This window comes from Lygodium microphyllum, chromosome 26 (genome assembly GCF_053477565.2).
Source record: "Lygodium microphyllum isolate KBCC chromosome 26, Lygodium_microphyllum_v1.1.10, whole genome shotgun sequence".
NCBI lineage: Eukaryota > Viridiplantae > Streptophyta > Polypodiopsida > Schizaeales > Lygodiaceae > Lygodium > Lygodium microphyllum.
Window position 1 is genome coordinate 13,034,739 of NC_141160.1, and position 17,279 is coordinate 13,052,017.

At 38.4% G+C, this 17,279-nt stretch overlaps 1 pseudogene; it reads right to left on the reverse strand.

Moving 5' to 3' along the window:
* Window positions 1-17,279, reverse strand: part of LOC148013000 (2-methoxy-6-polyprenyl-1,4-benzoquinol methylase, mitochondrial pseudogene) — a 31,516-nt pseudogene that overhangs the window by 13,475 nt on the left and 762 nt on the right.

Below are 17,279 nucleotides of genomic sequence, written 5' to 3' on the forward strand. Positions count from 1 at the left end.
AGGTAGACTTTGGCGATCAAGAACCCCTGTTTCCGTCATTGGATCGCAAAGGACCGGGCTACAGAGACGGAGGACCACTCCTACATCTCCTTCATCAAGTCCTGGATAAACAGTGAGAAATCCTCCATAGCCAATAAGCTTAAAAGCTTTTCTTTTTAATAAGCTTAATAATAAAGCTTATAAGCTTTAAGAAGCTTAAAAGCTACGAATCAACCCGCGAGGTATTTGAGGACGTCGCGATTTTTCCGCGACGTCAGCAAAACGGCCCCCGCCCCCCTACGATTTACGATTTTTCTTAGGCTAAGCTAAAAAGCTTAGTTACCTAAGTTATGGAGAGCTTCAACTTCTATATTGGTGGTAGAAATGTAAGCTTGTTTAATATTAGAATTTTTTTGTTTTGGTTGGAACATAGTATTTCAAATCTTTTTTGGTTTTTTTCTTTCAGATGGAAAAAATAATGGAGAAAAATTATATGTTATTGAGTACTTTGTAACAAGTCAGAATTTGTGTACAAAATGATGTATAAGAAATTAACAATGAATAGATCATGGGATTTTATTTTTTAATTTTTTATATGTATGTATATTAGATTCTCTAACATTCTATATTTTTAATTGTTTTGTGATTTTTTAAAAATCTTTTCAAAACTCTATTCAAAAAATTTAATGGATTTTTAAAAACTAAAACTTTTAGTCCATGGCCTATAAAAACCATCCACTTGGTCTCATTTTCATTTTCTAACTCTCCAAATACTTCCTCTCTCCCAAGCACCCTTGCACTTGTCTCCTTCACCCCTTCTTCCACCATAGTAAATCGACTAAGTCACATAAGTTTGCAACTCTACAAGTTAGACTAGTCAACTGGAGTCAGAACTAACTTGTGCTCAAAACTCCTAGAAGGGATGTTCCTGCGCAGAAACTCCGAACTGCAAAGTTGTTCATTGGAAGGTACTCTACCCATACGCAGGTTTGCTGAAGCATTTTCAGCATACGAAGAAGGATAAATGGCAGATTTTCCGAAGATTGAGAAAGCCATACCCAAAAACACATAAGCCTTGTATTCCCGAACTTGAGCTATGCTCATCCTGCTAACTTGATTTTGAGTGAGAAAGGTCTTTTTAGTTTTGCAGGATGACGGAACCACATATGGATGATCTTATGGCTGAAGGCGACTTACCTGAACCCACGATGGAGCAAAAGCTGGACTTAATCATGATGCAATTGGAAGAAGAACGAAGGGCTAGGCAAGTGACAAGCTTCATACACTTTATGAAATTCTGTAACTTCTAAAGCATGCAACCTTGTAATCAACCCTTTGAATTGCATTAATTTCGGCCTTTGTATAGTTGTATGTCCAATACATTCATGCCATATTTCAATGTTTGCCTATCACTCCTTTGCCTTTAGCATACATATAAGCATTCATAGCATAAATTTTAGCATCTAAAGTGAACATGCTGCCAAATCTACTTCCTTTTGTGACCAATCTACATTTATAATCAAAGTCTTCTGCAAAATAATCTTTTGTACTGAATTAAACCTACAATCCTTATGTGCTACCATTTGGCCAATAGACAATAATTTTTTTGTGATGGATGGTACATATAATATATCTGATAAACCCTTTGTCTAACCATCATGCAAGGATAATGTAACTTTTTTTATGTATAAAATTAGGTGGCATGAATCATCACCCATTTACATATAACTTGGATTTTGTAAATCATGTATCTCTCCAAACCATTCAAGATGGCTTGTTATATAATTAGATGCAATTGAATCAATATACTATATATCATTATGTGTCTCCTTTGATATAGCAACATTCATCATATGCTACATAACAAATAGATGCTCATTTTTGTCTTCATTCTATCATGAGGACGATGGATAATTCATTGTTGCAATTTACCATTGTGGATTCCATATTTCTTAGCATAAAATTGGGTTGGAATATGACATGTTTTACCATAATAATAAGATAAAAAATACCAAAATTGCTAGAATATGTATTGTGCCATCTATCTCTTCCTCTACCCCTACCTCTAAAGTTTTCATGGCCTCTTGAAAGCTACATTTCATCGATTTGCTGATTTAACTAGTTTTGTTGATTATCACTAGTATGTCCCATATCATGGCATCTTGAAGAGGATCTACTGCATTCTCTTTCTAAATTGAGTAAAATGCTTGGACCTATTCACCACGTCTTCAAATGATTCACCCTGCATGATGTTGATCTCTTCAGTGATCATGAGAGAGACCAACTCGACAAAGCTTGAAAACCACTTTCATACATATACAGAAATGATAAATGATTTTTAGATCCTCTCATTATTAAGGCCACCGAAGGTAGATAAAACCAAATCATCATCATTAGGCATTGCAAGCTAGTAAGGCATCTATAATGCTTTTTACTTTCAAAACATACTCATTTATAAACATCTTCCCTTTCTTCAAAGTATTCAATTCTTCCTTGAGTTGAATCTTCCATGCCTTTGTATTTACTCAAAACATATTCTCAAAAATTGTCCAAGTTGCATATAAAGTTTCTACATTTTTGATATGTCCCAACATAGTATTATCAATAACTGTAGATAGCCCATACATTACCTTTTGTCTTTTGCATTCCATTCTTTTCACACCTTTTATTTTTTTTTCCGTCGCATGATTACTTAGCTTTGGCTCCTTTTCTTTACCTAAAATGAGCTTGTATAGGCCTTTTTCAATAAGAAAGTTCGTTACATGAAACTTCCACGATGGGTAATTGTTCTTGTTTAGCTTCTCAATGATGGGGTTTCCACTATCCTCTATAATTTTTACAAAATTGATATAAAATGACAAGCAAGTCTTCTATAATCTTTTACAACAATTGTATAGCAATATAGTAAGCATCCTCTTTCATTAACTACTCAATAGTTAATGTAATTTGCAACTTGTTTGTTGATAAAACTTGTGTTTGCTTCCTCAAAGATACCTCTAAACTTATAGATTCAAAATTTGTAACCTGTGTATCCATTTTCGGTTAACACGATCAAAATTGCAGTATATCCCAAAATTGTTGTTTGTAATCTTGTAGATCTAAAATGGGGCCCAAAATGACCTTATATGGCTAAAAAAAAGTGATAAATCCTAAAGGGTTGAATTGCAAAATATACAACGCTCTCCTCGCATACCAAACCTCACAACAATATGAGATGCCTTGCTTCTGGTGCATTCACAAGCACTCTTAAAGAGAAAGAGTGGAAGAATGGGAGAGCTTCTTACCAATTTCTTGCTTGCTTAAATCCTTGCTTCTTTTACTTCACTTCACCTTTTAAAACCAACCTTTCTCAGTGGCATTACTATGATAATATATCATGAATCTCATGGTGGGGGACTTGCTTAAGCTGCTATGCTAAATGCACACCATATACATAAGAGGAAGCTTGCTCAATAATAAAAGAAGAGAGATGGAGGCCAAAAAATTTTCTTGCTAGTTTCTTCTTTTCTTTGACACACAATGCAACGTACAAAAAGTATAGATAAGATATAACATAATGAAAAGTGGCCTACTAAGTCAAACCGTGCATAACTTACTATATTTACTAGCGCTATAACAATGCCAACTATAGATAGGTGCAACGAACCATATATAATAAGTGATAAGTTAGTGGCCATGTAAGGATTATCATGGCCACTGATGTGCTAAGTGTAGATGTACAAATCCATCCAGCTAGGTGATCCATAATCGATATCCATACATGTTGAGCTTGCCATCTCAATACATCCATGCCATCCTCCCCTCAAAGAAAACCAACAAGGATGAGAAGTCCCCCTTGCACAAGTCTCAAGACATTGGGCCATACAGGTCCTTGTCATGATGGATAATAAGGTTCATGTGAAAGATATTGAAAGGGATTTGGACAAGGAGTCTTAATCAAAAGGGTATGAGAAACACAAGAGTGAGGGCAGTAGAGACAACATGAAGATGGGGATTATCATGGCAAGAGCCAATGAGAGGGATAGTGATAGGCATAGAGATAGGGATAGTGATACACATAGGGATAGAGACACAAAAAAGGACATGGATAGACATAGTGGTAGAGACAAGGATCAAGATAGATATAGGTAGGGTAAATGGCCCCTAAATGGATCTTGTGGGCCCTTTAAGTGTGGATTACACAAAATTTTTTAAGAAAGATTTTACAACTCACACTTGCAAGAGGTGGATTGTATTTGAGTGTTAAATGTGAAGAAGCACTTGACAATGATGCATCCATTCTATGTGATTCAATGAGGGGACTACACAAGCTAACATTAGTAGAGGCTCAAGACTCTCATCTATGCTCTTGTGCCAAAGAGGGGGATGCAAGCCAGCTTTTAAATCTCCATTTAGGAACTTGGGATTGCGAAGGGAGCTTTGCAAAAATTCTTGTCAAGATGCATGACCCTCATATTTGTAAGTTATATAGTTAGTGTTTTAGTTCTAAGAGTATTCTCTCATGTTATGCCTCTTGTAATTATGACCTTTGCTTGGACCTATATTTGACAGGTATCTCTCTTCAGAACTAGGTGAAATTGGAACCATACTCTTTTTTTGTGTCTTGTTTAGCTCAAAAAGTAGCCAGAGTTATAAGCTCTAGGACAAAAATAGTGAAAAATATTGCAAAGAGGTTAGGTGGCTATATTGTATCCTCTCCAAAGTTGTAGAACGAGGTGGTTTTTACTTTTTGTTTGCCATGTTGTAATGTCCCCATTACTTAGTTTATTTTAATGTGCATATACATTCCAAAGAAAATTGATTTATGTTGCACATTTTTAAAAAGTAACTCTAATTATGAAACTAACTCTCATTATGAAGATAATTGTTATTATTATGAGGTATTATATGCTAGTTCATGGAAGGAAGACTTGGGAGGCCCTCCCAAGACTAGCTTATTAAGACTACGTTTGTAGTATAGAACAATAAAAAGAACTAGCCTAGTGGATAGTCGCTTGGGAGTTAAGTGCACTTGGGTGACGACACAGCCACGATGGGTGACCTCTCGGGAAGATTTTCCTACAAGCTAATGGGAGCTTCTCATGCGTAGCCAACGGTGCCAACGAAGCCTTTGTAGCCTGTTGCCAAGTATGCCAAGGTCTATGCCTTGGTCGCTACCCTAGTTGCCACCTTTGTCGTGAGCCTTGGAGTAATGCCGCCTGACATTGAGACGTATGGTGCTCGCCCATATATTCATTAAATTGGTATCCTTGCGCTACGAAAATGGAGTCTCTCCCTGACATCATCAATGATGTTGTCAAAAATGCTAAAAGAAAGTGTTTCCTCTTTATCATCGATGACATCATCAAAAATGCTAAAAATCAAACCTCTTCCTTTTACCCCCCTCCCCCAGGGTTACTATATAAACAGGGGTAGAGCGTCACATCAAACACACACATTCACACACACAACAACCCGTGCAAAAGTCTCTCTTCTATTGACGCGATGAAGCTCTGCTGCAATCAACTAAGCCTCTCTCTCTCTCTCTCTCTCTCTCTCTCTCTCTCTCTCTCTCCACCCCTATGCAAAAGCACTACTCGAATCCATCAACTTATTCCATGGCTCCTAAGAGACGTCGAGATGTTAAGCGAGGTCACACTTAGAGAACTCCCCAATGTGAAGAAGTAGTTACTACTGAGACACAAGTGGAAGTTAACCCCGAATCCATTCAACCCAAAGGATGGGTTATTCCACAACAAACTGAGGTTGCGGCCATAAACCATAATCATGATGGATGGATGAATGGAGATAATCAAGTTAGTACATAAGAAAAGGATCATGATTAGTTAGAACTTACTTAGACCCGTAAAAGCATGTTAGTATTATCAAATGCTTTTTAGGAAGGAACACAAAAATTGATGAAGGGAATAGATTCTATGCATCTCATTGATAATTTTATTAAAAATGTTTAATGGTTATGACTACTTTTGGATTTGTGAATAATGAGTTATGGCTCTTATGATTCCGAGCTTGCACACCCGGATGAGTTGTGGATTGTGGTGGTTCAGGACATTGGGATCCCCAACCCAATGCTCCCTAACACTCTGCGGAGTGTGGAAAAACTCACCTGCGGTTGGGGGTCCTATGCTCTTGAGGGAGATAGGTGTCTTTGATTTTTTATCACTCAAGCACTTGAGAGGGCAAAGGACCGAGTGATAAGTGCCCCTGTTATCTAGGATGGCTTCGGAGGCTTAGGGAAGCTTAGAGGGGTTCTGAGCCAATAAATTCCCTATTGACCACGAATGGGACTATGATCACATACATGCCAATTGTGAGGGATTGGAAGGTCCTATCATAGGCTGGATGGTGTCTTTCTGTGAAAAGATGGTTTTGCACCACTCTTGCGGAGTGATGGTGAAATAAAGTATCTAATTTTCAAATTGTTTGTTGTGTGCTAAAGATTGAGTTTAACGAACCCAGTTTAATGGAGTAATAAAAGGAACCTAATTTTAAAGATTGAGTTTAACAAATCTAGTTTTATATGTCTAAACAGTGTGGTGGTATGCTTTGCCTTGGGTAAGTTACTCATGAATATATGTGTGCGTCATGTGGGCTCAAAGTAAGGTATTTTTAAAATACCATTTTTATACATTTTTTACATACAGAAGGGTGTAATATAGAGAGTTTATTTACAGCTTGAATAGAAAAGGGTTATATTTTATTCAGGAGAAAAATTAATAGATAAGGATATTTATAAATAGGCATTGAATGCACGTGATGTAAAGGATATACATATAGTAACTTCCCCGAGTGCTTTGCTAATTAGAAAACTAAGCAAACCTATCGAGGAAAGTGGGAGGCTTCGATCATGACAATTGGACGCCTATGGCTAGGTGGAACCGATAAGTTGGGTAACTCTCCAACACTAGATAAAGTTGATTAACTCGTGACCCTCCCAATACCGGTAGGATTAGTTACCAAGTTTAACACCGTTTTAGGGGGACCGGAGCTGAGATTTTACCTTATGGGTAGGGGAATCGAGCCACACTCTCCCCCTTCTCTCGCTCTCTTTGAAGCAAGTGTGGTGTTAACCTCACTCCTACCTTTAATTAATTACAAAGTGATCTTTCTTAGGTGGGCCTTAGATTGTGATTAGGGGTGATTTGTCCACGCTTCCCCTGTGAAGTAGAACTGGAATTTCCATGTTCAACTAAGTCCAAGGTTTCCCATGGGGAGACGGGATGGTGATATGCATGGTTATGAATTTCAGTCGAATACTAAGAGGACTCCTCCTGTTCTATGAGGAGGCACCTCACACGTGGTATCAGAGCCTAGGTTTCAAAAGAGCCGAGGTTTCAAATGAGCTTTTAGTGTAAGGTTAAGTAGTCAATGTATAAAAGGAATTAATAAAATAATCACACTTATTTGAAGAAAACTATTATTAACTATCTTCCATAATTTAACACTAGCATACAATTTCTCATATCATGAGGCTATATTTGAGATAATGGAAATGATCTTTATTCCTTCAATTGTTTCGCAACCTCATCCTAACTCATGGTACATGAGAGATTTTTGGCCAAGGAAAATGTCACATATGGAGATATATTATGGGCATAGCATCCTTCTTCATTACAAACTATAGAGGATTCTATGGGCTAAACAACTAAGGATAGTTAAGATATATCTTTTGTTCAGTGCCTTTTGCTGAACGGTTACTAAACATTGGGGATGAGCATGTATCTGAAACCTTGTGGGTATATTGGAAAGTGTTACAAATAGTACCACCCGAGAGAGTTGTTGTAGTACCAAGAAGGCCTTCTTTTGGTACGAGATTTTTTTGTTATCTCCAAGAGCCACGACATTATGTTGTTTGCCATATGTACATGAGAACCCCCCAAATATATGAGAATATAGACCTTAATACTTTTCATGAGGAAAGGATCCATGAGATGATGTATTAGTACATCATGGTAAGATCAATACATCTTTGTAAATATTTTTCATACATATAAAGTCTCCTTGTTAATTTTGAAGAGTGTGAGTTATGAGCTTATGATGACAGCTGAACTGCTTTGACAAGTTAATGATGAAGTACACTTTATGGGAGTGATTTTTGAGATCATGTACTCCACTGCTTGTTAGTAAAACATGTTAGAATTAAGAGAAAGCGTAATGGCTATCTTAGAGAAGACTTGTCTATGGAGTTGTTTAAGCTTATAAAGGGGCTAAAACTAGAGCCCAAACTTGGGGATGGGATGACCCTTACTTTTACTTAGACTCAACTCTATACGAAGACATGAAAGTCCATCCCAAGTTATTGAAATGGCTTAAAGAACTAAAACTAGTTTGAAGTTCTTATTTGAAGAATAGAAGGTTAATGATATTGTGACAATTAATGGGGAGACAATGACCCTACATTGTTGGGTGTATGACCAATATACAAAGGTTAATTCTTCTGATAGAATCACCCTTACCGAGAGTGTAAAGTCAACAAAATTATGAACTTTCACAGTATCCCAATCTCCCAAAATCTTATCGATTCCTAGAGACACCTCATTTTGTAACAAAGAAGTTACGGAGTTAATTAGGATTGCCAATTGGCGCGAATTGATGAAACATACAAGGAATTCCAAGAGAAGAAGTTTATTCTCAAGAAGACACGCAGAAGCGTGGATTGAGGCTTTGGACGACGATTTCCTAGCCACTAAAACTACTGCTACAAATTAGTCCATGAATGCTCGTCTTTATCTTATTGGCGAAGCTAAGCATTGGTGGAAATAATTTTACCGAGATAAAGGGGTAACATAAGCTTCCCAAACTTGGGAGGAAATCAAAGAAGCTGTGAAATGATGTTATCTTCCCCGCTTTTGAATCAATCAAGATGAATGAATTCTACAACTTATGAAAAGTAAGCCTAACCTTGAAAGGATATTATTCTAAGTTTGTGAGTCTGCGCAAATATGCACCCCCAATGACAATGTCTCAACAGATTGCAATATTCTAAGAAGGACTAAATCCACCTTTGGACACTTGCCTTGAATCGATGAGACCAACGACTCTCAAAGACGCTCTTATGCGAGAAAAACCTATGGCCAAGGAAATCACTCGAAATGGCCAAAGGAACTATCCAATAAACAAATATAGAAGGTTCTACCCAAACTGTGGTGTCAACATGGCCAATGTCAAAGGGAATGGTAGAGCTAATGCAATCACCCAAGGACCAAATGGGATAGGAATTAGACATTGCTCCCAGTGCAGAAGAATTGGATACCTAAGGCAAAATTGTCCTAGATGTCCTCAAAATTCTAGCCCAAACCAAGTTGGTGGAAGAGGTCGAGGGAACAACAACAACAACCCAAGCCATGGATATGGAAGAACAGTTTGTGCATGTGTAAATAACATGATTGGACAACCCAAGGAATGCACATTAGGTGAATAAATTGAAAGAGAATCCATTGATGTTGTCGTGGAAAGGAAAGGAGCAGACCACTAATGTTCAATAATTTAATCTCCAGCTACTTACAAGGATACGTCATTTATAATCTTAATTGATTGCGGTAGCACACATTACTTTCTTGCATAGTTAAAAGATTGCATCTAGAATCAAGGGGGACAAGGAAAATGATAGTAGAATTGGCTAGTAGGAAGGAAATCACCTCAACCAAAACTATAGGGAGACTTCAATTTGAGTTAGACAGCCATATAATTGAAACATGATTTCGAATCCTACCACTAGGATGCTACAATTGCATTTTGGGAATGGATTGGATCAAGAAGAAAAAAGCCCAAATTCTTTGTGTTGAAGAGGAAATAAACTTTCAAGACTTGGAAAGAGAAACCGTAAAGGCATATAGGAAAGCTAGATGAACTAGAGTCCAACTAGCCAAGGCAAGTCGACTCAGGAAGGGATTGAAGAAAGGTCAACCAATCTACATGATCCGGTTGAATAATGTTGAAAAGACTAATGAAGGCACTCTACCTTCCTGGATCAATGACTTTGAGGATGTCTCTCTAGAAGAACATACTCAACTTCCTCCAAATCGTGAGGTTGGTCATGAAATAAAATTGATTCATGGAGCCGAGCCAGTGTCAAAATGATCATACAAAGTGTCTATTCCTGAAGCTATTGAGCTTAAGGAACAACTGAGGAAACTGATAGAGCAAGGATTTATCCGGCCAAGTAACTCACCTTAGGGAGCACCTGACCTCTTCTAGAAAAAGAAAGAGGGAATACTTAGACTCTGCATTGACTTTAGAGGACTAAATCATGTTACGATAAAAAATAAGTACCCCATACCTAGGATAGATGAACTTTTAGATTGCCTACATGGAGCCAAGGTTTTTTCCAAGATTGATCTAAGGTTTGGATACTACCCAATTCGAATCAAGGAACAAGATGTTCCAAAGACTACCTTCTGCACTAGGTATAGTCATTATGAATTTTTAGTCATGCCATTTGGATTGACTAATGCCCTAGCTACATTCAATTGTCTAATGCAAGACATATTTCAACCATATCTAGATGATTTTGTACTAGTATTCTTTGACGATATACTAGTATACTCCAAATCAATATAGGAACATGATGAGTAAATGTGTATTTCTCACTGATATGATTGACTATCTTGGATACATTGTTTTTGTTAATGGAATCTCTGTAGACCCTACCAAAGTGAAAGATATCCTAGAGTGGCCAATATCTAAGATAGTAAAAGAAATATGAGGATTTTTGGGACTGAGAGGATGGTACCGAATCTTCATCAAGGATTATTCCCTCATTGTTGTACACTTGATAAATCTTTTGAAGAAAAATACAGTAATCATTTGGGAGCATCAAGAAAGCTTTGATAAGCTTAAAGAAGTTGTAACCACTGCACTTGTATTAAAACTCCCTGACTTCAGTCAACCATTTGAGGTGATCACTGATGTAAGTGAACTTGCGATTAGTGGGGTGCTAGTACAAAAAGGAAGACCAGTGGCCTATACTTCCAAAAAATTGAAACCCTATGAGCCCAACTATGCCACTCATGACCTTGAGTTACTCACAGTAATCCATGCCTTGAAACTATGGAGACACTATCTATTGGGAAGAGAATTCACTTTAGTGATAGATCACAAAAGTCTTAAGTGGATCTTCACCCAAGCTGACCTAAACATGAGGCAAAGAAGATGGATAGAGATACATCAAGAATTTGATTTTAAAATCAAATATCGTCTAGGGAAGGATAATGTTCTTGCAAATGCGTTAAGCCAAAAAGCCTTTCTTAATTGTGTTGTGGAAGTTTGAAGCTTAAAAACCGTATCCATACCCAATAATCCTGTACTTGAGCTTGTACGCCAAGCTATTTCTCAGGATAAGGAATATGAAGGACTCATAACTAAGGTACTTCAAGGAGAAAGCTTTGACAAAGAAATGTCTAAGATTAAGGATTATCGTGCTAGAAATGGTTGTCTATATTACCATAATTGCCTTTGTGTCCCAAAAGGAACAAAAGTGAAGACCAAGATCTTATGGGAAGCACATGATAGCCCCATTGCAGGACATCTGGGGTATACCAAGACACTCAATGCAATTCGTAAGAGCTATCACTAGCTAGGATTAAAAAGGGATGTATTAAAGTATGTAACTCAATGCTTGACTTTTAAAGAGTCAAGGTGGAAAGGATCAAGATGCCAGGAGAGTTACAACCCTTGGATATTCCACAAATGAAATGGGAATCAATAAGTATGGACTTTATTATTGGATTACCTACTGCTGCTGGTGGATATGATTCCATCATGGTAGTGGTTGATAGATTGACAAAAGTTGTATACTTGATCTCAATCAAAACAACTTATAAGTCATCTGACATTGCTCGAATCTTTATCAAAGAAGTATTTAGGTTACATGGATTGTCAAAGAGCATAATCAGTGACCGAGACTCCAGGTTCACCTCTAAGTTTTGGACTTGCCTATTCCAAGCAATTGGAACACAATTGTGCTTTAGTATTGCTTATCATCCTCAAACTAATGGCCAAACTCAGAGGGTGAACCAGACCATTGAAGATATTCTAAGGTTATATTGTGGCAAAGAATCAAAATGATGGATTGAACATTTACTTTTGGTGGATTTTGCTTATAACACTGCCTTTCAACATCAACCAAGATGTTGCCATTTCAAGCCTTGTATGGGCAAGAATGTCCTACACCTCTAAACTTCTCAGATCCCACTCTCAAGATAGAGACTTCTAAACCTATGCTTGAAGAGATGGACCAACAAATCCAATTGATCCGACATGACATCCAAGCTATTGAAGATCGATAAAAGTCCTATGCAGATCTTGAAAGATCCATAAGAACATTCAAGGAAGATGACATGGTGTTTCTAAGGGTAAGGCTTGACAAGAGCTCATTATCCTTGGGGAAATACAAAAAGCTTAGTCCAAGGTAGTGTGGACCATATGAAGTAATCAAAGTAACGGGAAGGCAAGCCTAGAAGTTTAAATTGCCACCCTATCTCAAGATTCACAATGTATTTCATGTAAGTCTACTAAAACCTTATGTACCAAACCTTGATCATATGCTTAATGATGAACAAATAGTTATGCATGCCCAAGGAATTTTGAAAATGCAACTCGAGAAGATTCTAGATACAAGAAAGAAACCTCTAGGAAGCCAAATCCTAAGAGAACACCTAGTACAATTGAAGGATTATCCTGAAGAGAATACCACTTGGGTCGATGAGGTAACCCTTATACAATAATACCCCCAATTTCTCTAGAGATGAGGACATCTCAATTTCTTTAAAGAGAGAAGAATGCAATGTTCCATTACTTCGTTTATTTTAATGTGTGTATACATTCCAAAGAAAATTGATTTATGTTGCACATTTTTAAAAATAAATCTAATTTTAAAATTGAATCTCATCATGAAGATAATTGTAATTTATAATGAGGTATTATATGGTAGTTCATGGAAGGAAGACTTAGGAGACCCTCCCAAGACTAGCTTATTAAGACTATGTTTGTAGTATAGAACAACAAAAAGAACTAGCTTAGTGGATAGTCACTTGGCAATTAAGTGCACTTGGGTGTGACGACATGGTCGGGATGGGTGACCTCTCAAGACGATTTTCCCACAAGCTAGTGGGATCTTCTCACGCGCAGCCAACGGCGCCAATGAAGCCTTTGTAGCTCATTGCCAAGTATGCCAAGGTCTATGCCTTGGTTGTAACCTTAGCTATCACCTTAGTCGTGAGCCTTAGAGTGATGCTGCCCGATGACGAGACGTGTGATGCTCACCCATATATTTTTTGAATTGGTATTCTTGTGCTACGAAAATGGAGCCCCTTCCTAACATCATCAATGACATTGTCAAAAACACTAAAAGAAAGTGTTCCCTCTTTATCATTGATGATGTCATTAAAAAATGCTAAAAAGCAAACATCTTCCTTTTACCCCCCTTGGTTACTATATAAACATGGGTAGAGAGTCACATCAAAGACACACACACACATGCGCTCTGCTGCAATCAGCCTCTCTCTCTCTCTCTCTCTCTCCATCCTTACGTAGAAGTGCTGCTCAAATCCATCAACTTCCTGCATGGCTCCTAAGAGACGTTGAGATACTGAGCGAGATCATGCTCAGAGAACACTCCAATGTAAAGAAGTAGTTGCTATTGAAACATAAGTGGAATTTAACCCCAAATCCATTCAACCGAAGGACAGGTTATGCCACAACAAACTAAGGTTGCAGCCATAAACCATAATCACGATGGATGGCCGAACGGAGATAATTAGGTTAGTACATAAGAAAATGATCACGATTAGTTAGAACTTACTTAGACTCATAAAAGCATGCTAGTATTATCAAATTCTTTTTAGGAAGGAACACATAAATTGATGAAGGGGATAGATTCTATGCATCACATTGACAACTGTGTTAAAAAAGTTAAAAATGTTTAATGGTTATGACTACTTTTGGATTTGTGAATAATGAGTTATGGCTCTTATGATTCTGAGCTTGCACAACCAGATGAGTTGTGGATTGTGGTGGTTTGGGACATTGGGATCGCAAACCCAATGCTCCCTAACACTCTGCGGAGTGTGGAAAATCTCACCTACGAGTGGGGGTCATGTGTTTTTGGTTTTTGATCACTCGAGCATGTGAGAGGGTAAAGGGCCGAGTGGTAAGTGCCCCTATTATGTAGGATGGCTCTGGAGGCTTACGGAAGCTTAGAGAGGCTCTGAGCCAGTAAAATCTCTATTGACTGCGAATGGAGTGCGATCACATCATACACAGCCCAATCCTGAGGGATTGGAAGGTCCTATCCTAGGCTGAACGGTGTCTTTCTGCAAAAAGATGGTTTTGTACCACTTTCCGAAGTGATAGTGAAATAAATTATCTGATTTCAAAATTGTTTGTTGTGTACTAAAGATTGAGTTTAACAAACCCAATTTAATGGAGTAATAAAAGGAAGCTAATTTTATATGTCCAAATAGTGTGGTAGTAGGCTTTGCTGATTAGAAAACTAAGCAAACCCATCGAGGAAAGTGGGAGGCTTCAATCCTAATGATTGGATGCCTATGGTTGGGTGGACCTAATAAGTCCAGGTAACTTTCCAAAACTAGATAGAGCTGATTAAATCGTGACCCTCTCAATATCGGTAGGATTAGTTACCAGGTTTAACACCGTTTTAGGGGATCGGAGATGAGATTTTACCTTATGGGTAGGGGGATCTAGTCACACTCTCCCATGTCTCTCACTCTCTTTGAACCAAGTGTGGTGTTAACCTCACTCCTACCTTTGATTGATTACAAAGCGGTCTTTCTTAGGTGGGCATTAGATTGCGGTCTTTCTTAGGGGTGACTTGTCCACCCTTCCCTTGTGAAGTAGAACTTAGATTTCCATGTTCTAAGGTTTCCCATGGGGAGACAGGATGGTAATTGTTTACTCCAAAGTGAAGGAAGCAAAAAATGAGGCATTAAGGGGAAAAGCACAAGGCAGAAAAAAGAAAAAGGTGGCTTCCATGGTTATGCCTTGTACTCGTGGTGGTTGCGTCTTATACTACCTCAAATAGATCAGAGTGTGTCGGAGCTTTTGACGAGATTCAGGTATAGCATGCCCTTGGCCTACACTTCTCCTTGATTCCTAGAAGTCCTTATAGGACACTTTCTAGAGCATTAAATTCCTAGAATCGTACTTAGTGACCGGTCCGATTCCCAGAATCAGACTCGGATGAGCTTGTTTTGTCCAATTGAACGTACTCGTCTGATTTTGAAAATTGAACTAGCTTCAAATTGGTGGACCACTCCCTAATCGGACACACCACCTTTGTCCAATTTTGAGAATTGGACGAGAATGAATCAAACACACTACCCCATCTAATTGGACACTCGGCCATCCGATCGTCACAATCGGACAATCCAGAATCAGGCACTCTAAAATTGAACACCTGTCATATCGGACGTTTGATTCCTAGGATCGGACTCCCAGAATTGGATGCATGAAAATCAAGCCATCAGAATCAAACCAACTTGAGCTGTCCAATTAGACATACTTGTCTGATTGTGACAATCAGAACATGCCTATCCAATTCCTAGAATCAAACACTAGTAAATTGGACATTGGTAAATCATACACAGCTTGAGAGAGAAAATTTGGAAATTTGACAAACCCCGACTAACAAGAAGCATGACCTGCGCCGGAAGAATCCACCAAATGCATCACAAGTAGTTACAGACCTAGAAATCGTGGCTGAACAATCTGGAATGGTGTCTGATGTTGTGGGCTGATTGCAAGACTCCAACTTCGAAGCCTAATGGGATAGCACAACAAAAAAACCCTAGAAGCCAGCTAGAAAAGCTAGGAACCAAACACACGACCTTATCAAGCCAACCCATAGACAAGAGCACTGGAGCTGCACACACTTTGTTTTCTCACTCACTCTAATTTCCATCATTCAAAGCACACTTGAAAAGCGCTAAAATTCTAATTTCACACAGTGCACAGAAAAGAATACACACACACGCACACACGCACAGAGTGAGGGTACGTTAAGGACTGGTTATAATTAACAAGGAACTCACCTAGACTTAAGAACTTGAAGGAACCCACCAACAAGAGAAGAGCCAAAGACATAGATGGGTGATCAAATCCCCAAAGGTAGGCCCAAGCGAAGAACATAGCCAAAAAGTTGGATGGAACAAGGACAGACACTATTGTGAAAGTGGATCTACACGGCCTTATCAACTTGATTGACAACTTGGCCAAATAGGAAGCTCTAGACATGGAAGAGGGCAACTCAAGTTATAGAAGCAATGAAGAGCTAGACCGAGGCGATTTTCCTGAGATCGTCCAACAGTTAGTGCACAAATACGATGTTCAAACCTGGCTAGAATACCGTAGTAGACCTATGGAGGACATCATAGCAAACCTCAAGGAAGAGAGGAAGTTGGCTTGTAGGGCTCTGCAAGGCTTAGCTGTGTAAAACTAGGACCAGCAAAGTAGTAGCTTGCACCAGAGTTTGGAAATGCAAGAGATCCAGAGAGTGCTAGCCCTAGCATGCAAAAATTAATTGAAGAGTGAGATAGTGCTAGACAGAGACCTCACACTGAGCAAGCTTCTGACGAAGCGAATGCTAGATAATATGAGAGCAGAGCAAAGCGCTGCAACATTAGCGCCAATCGAAAATCCATGTGGCAGTGTTGTACGGGATATGCGCGGGAGTTTGTGAAGTCGTTCACTGCAGGGATGCTTAGCAAGATGGGAGGAAAGGAAAATGAAGAATACTCAACTTAAGGCAAATACGTGGAGTAGAAGAATTGTATACATTAGTGATTGAGGTAAATTGAAAGAAGCCATGTATCGGTTAAACTTGCTTTGTATTTGGAAACAAGATACAATCTTTCAAGGTAAGAGATCCACTCCAAGGTATAAGCACAAAAATTTAGAAGTGGGTGGTATTATAGAGAAGGTATGGATAGAAGATAACACAATTGTAAGTTGACATGTGAAGAGTATGCGAGAGCAAATTGACATGCGTCGATTGGACGATCAGTACAATGATGAAGCATCCTTGTTTTAATGCTTTGGTGAAAGATATGAACTTGTTGAAGTCTTGCTCTTGATGTGGTCTTATGTCATCTTCATGTCCTTTGAAGGTAACAATCATTACTTTTTCCCAATTGACGACTACTGAAATATTATAGTCACCATACATTCAAGAAAACAGTGTTCTCTCCTTTCATGTAGCGTCTTCTCCTCAAGTTGACGACTGCAAAGCCTTCTTTTCACAGTTATAGCGAGACATAGCATAAGAAGAATTTACGTTTATCGTC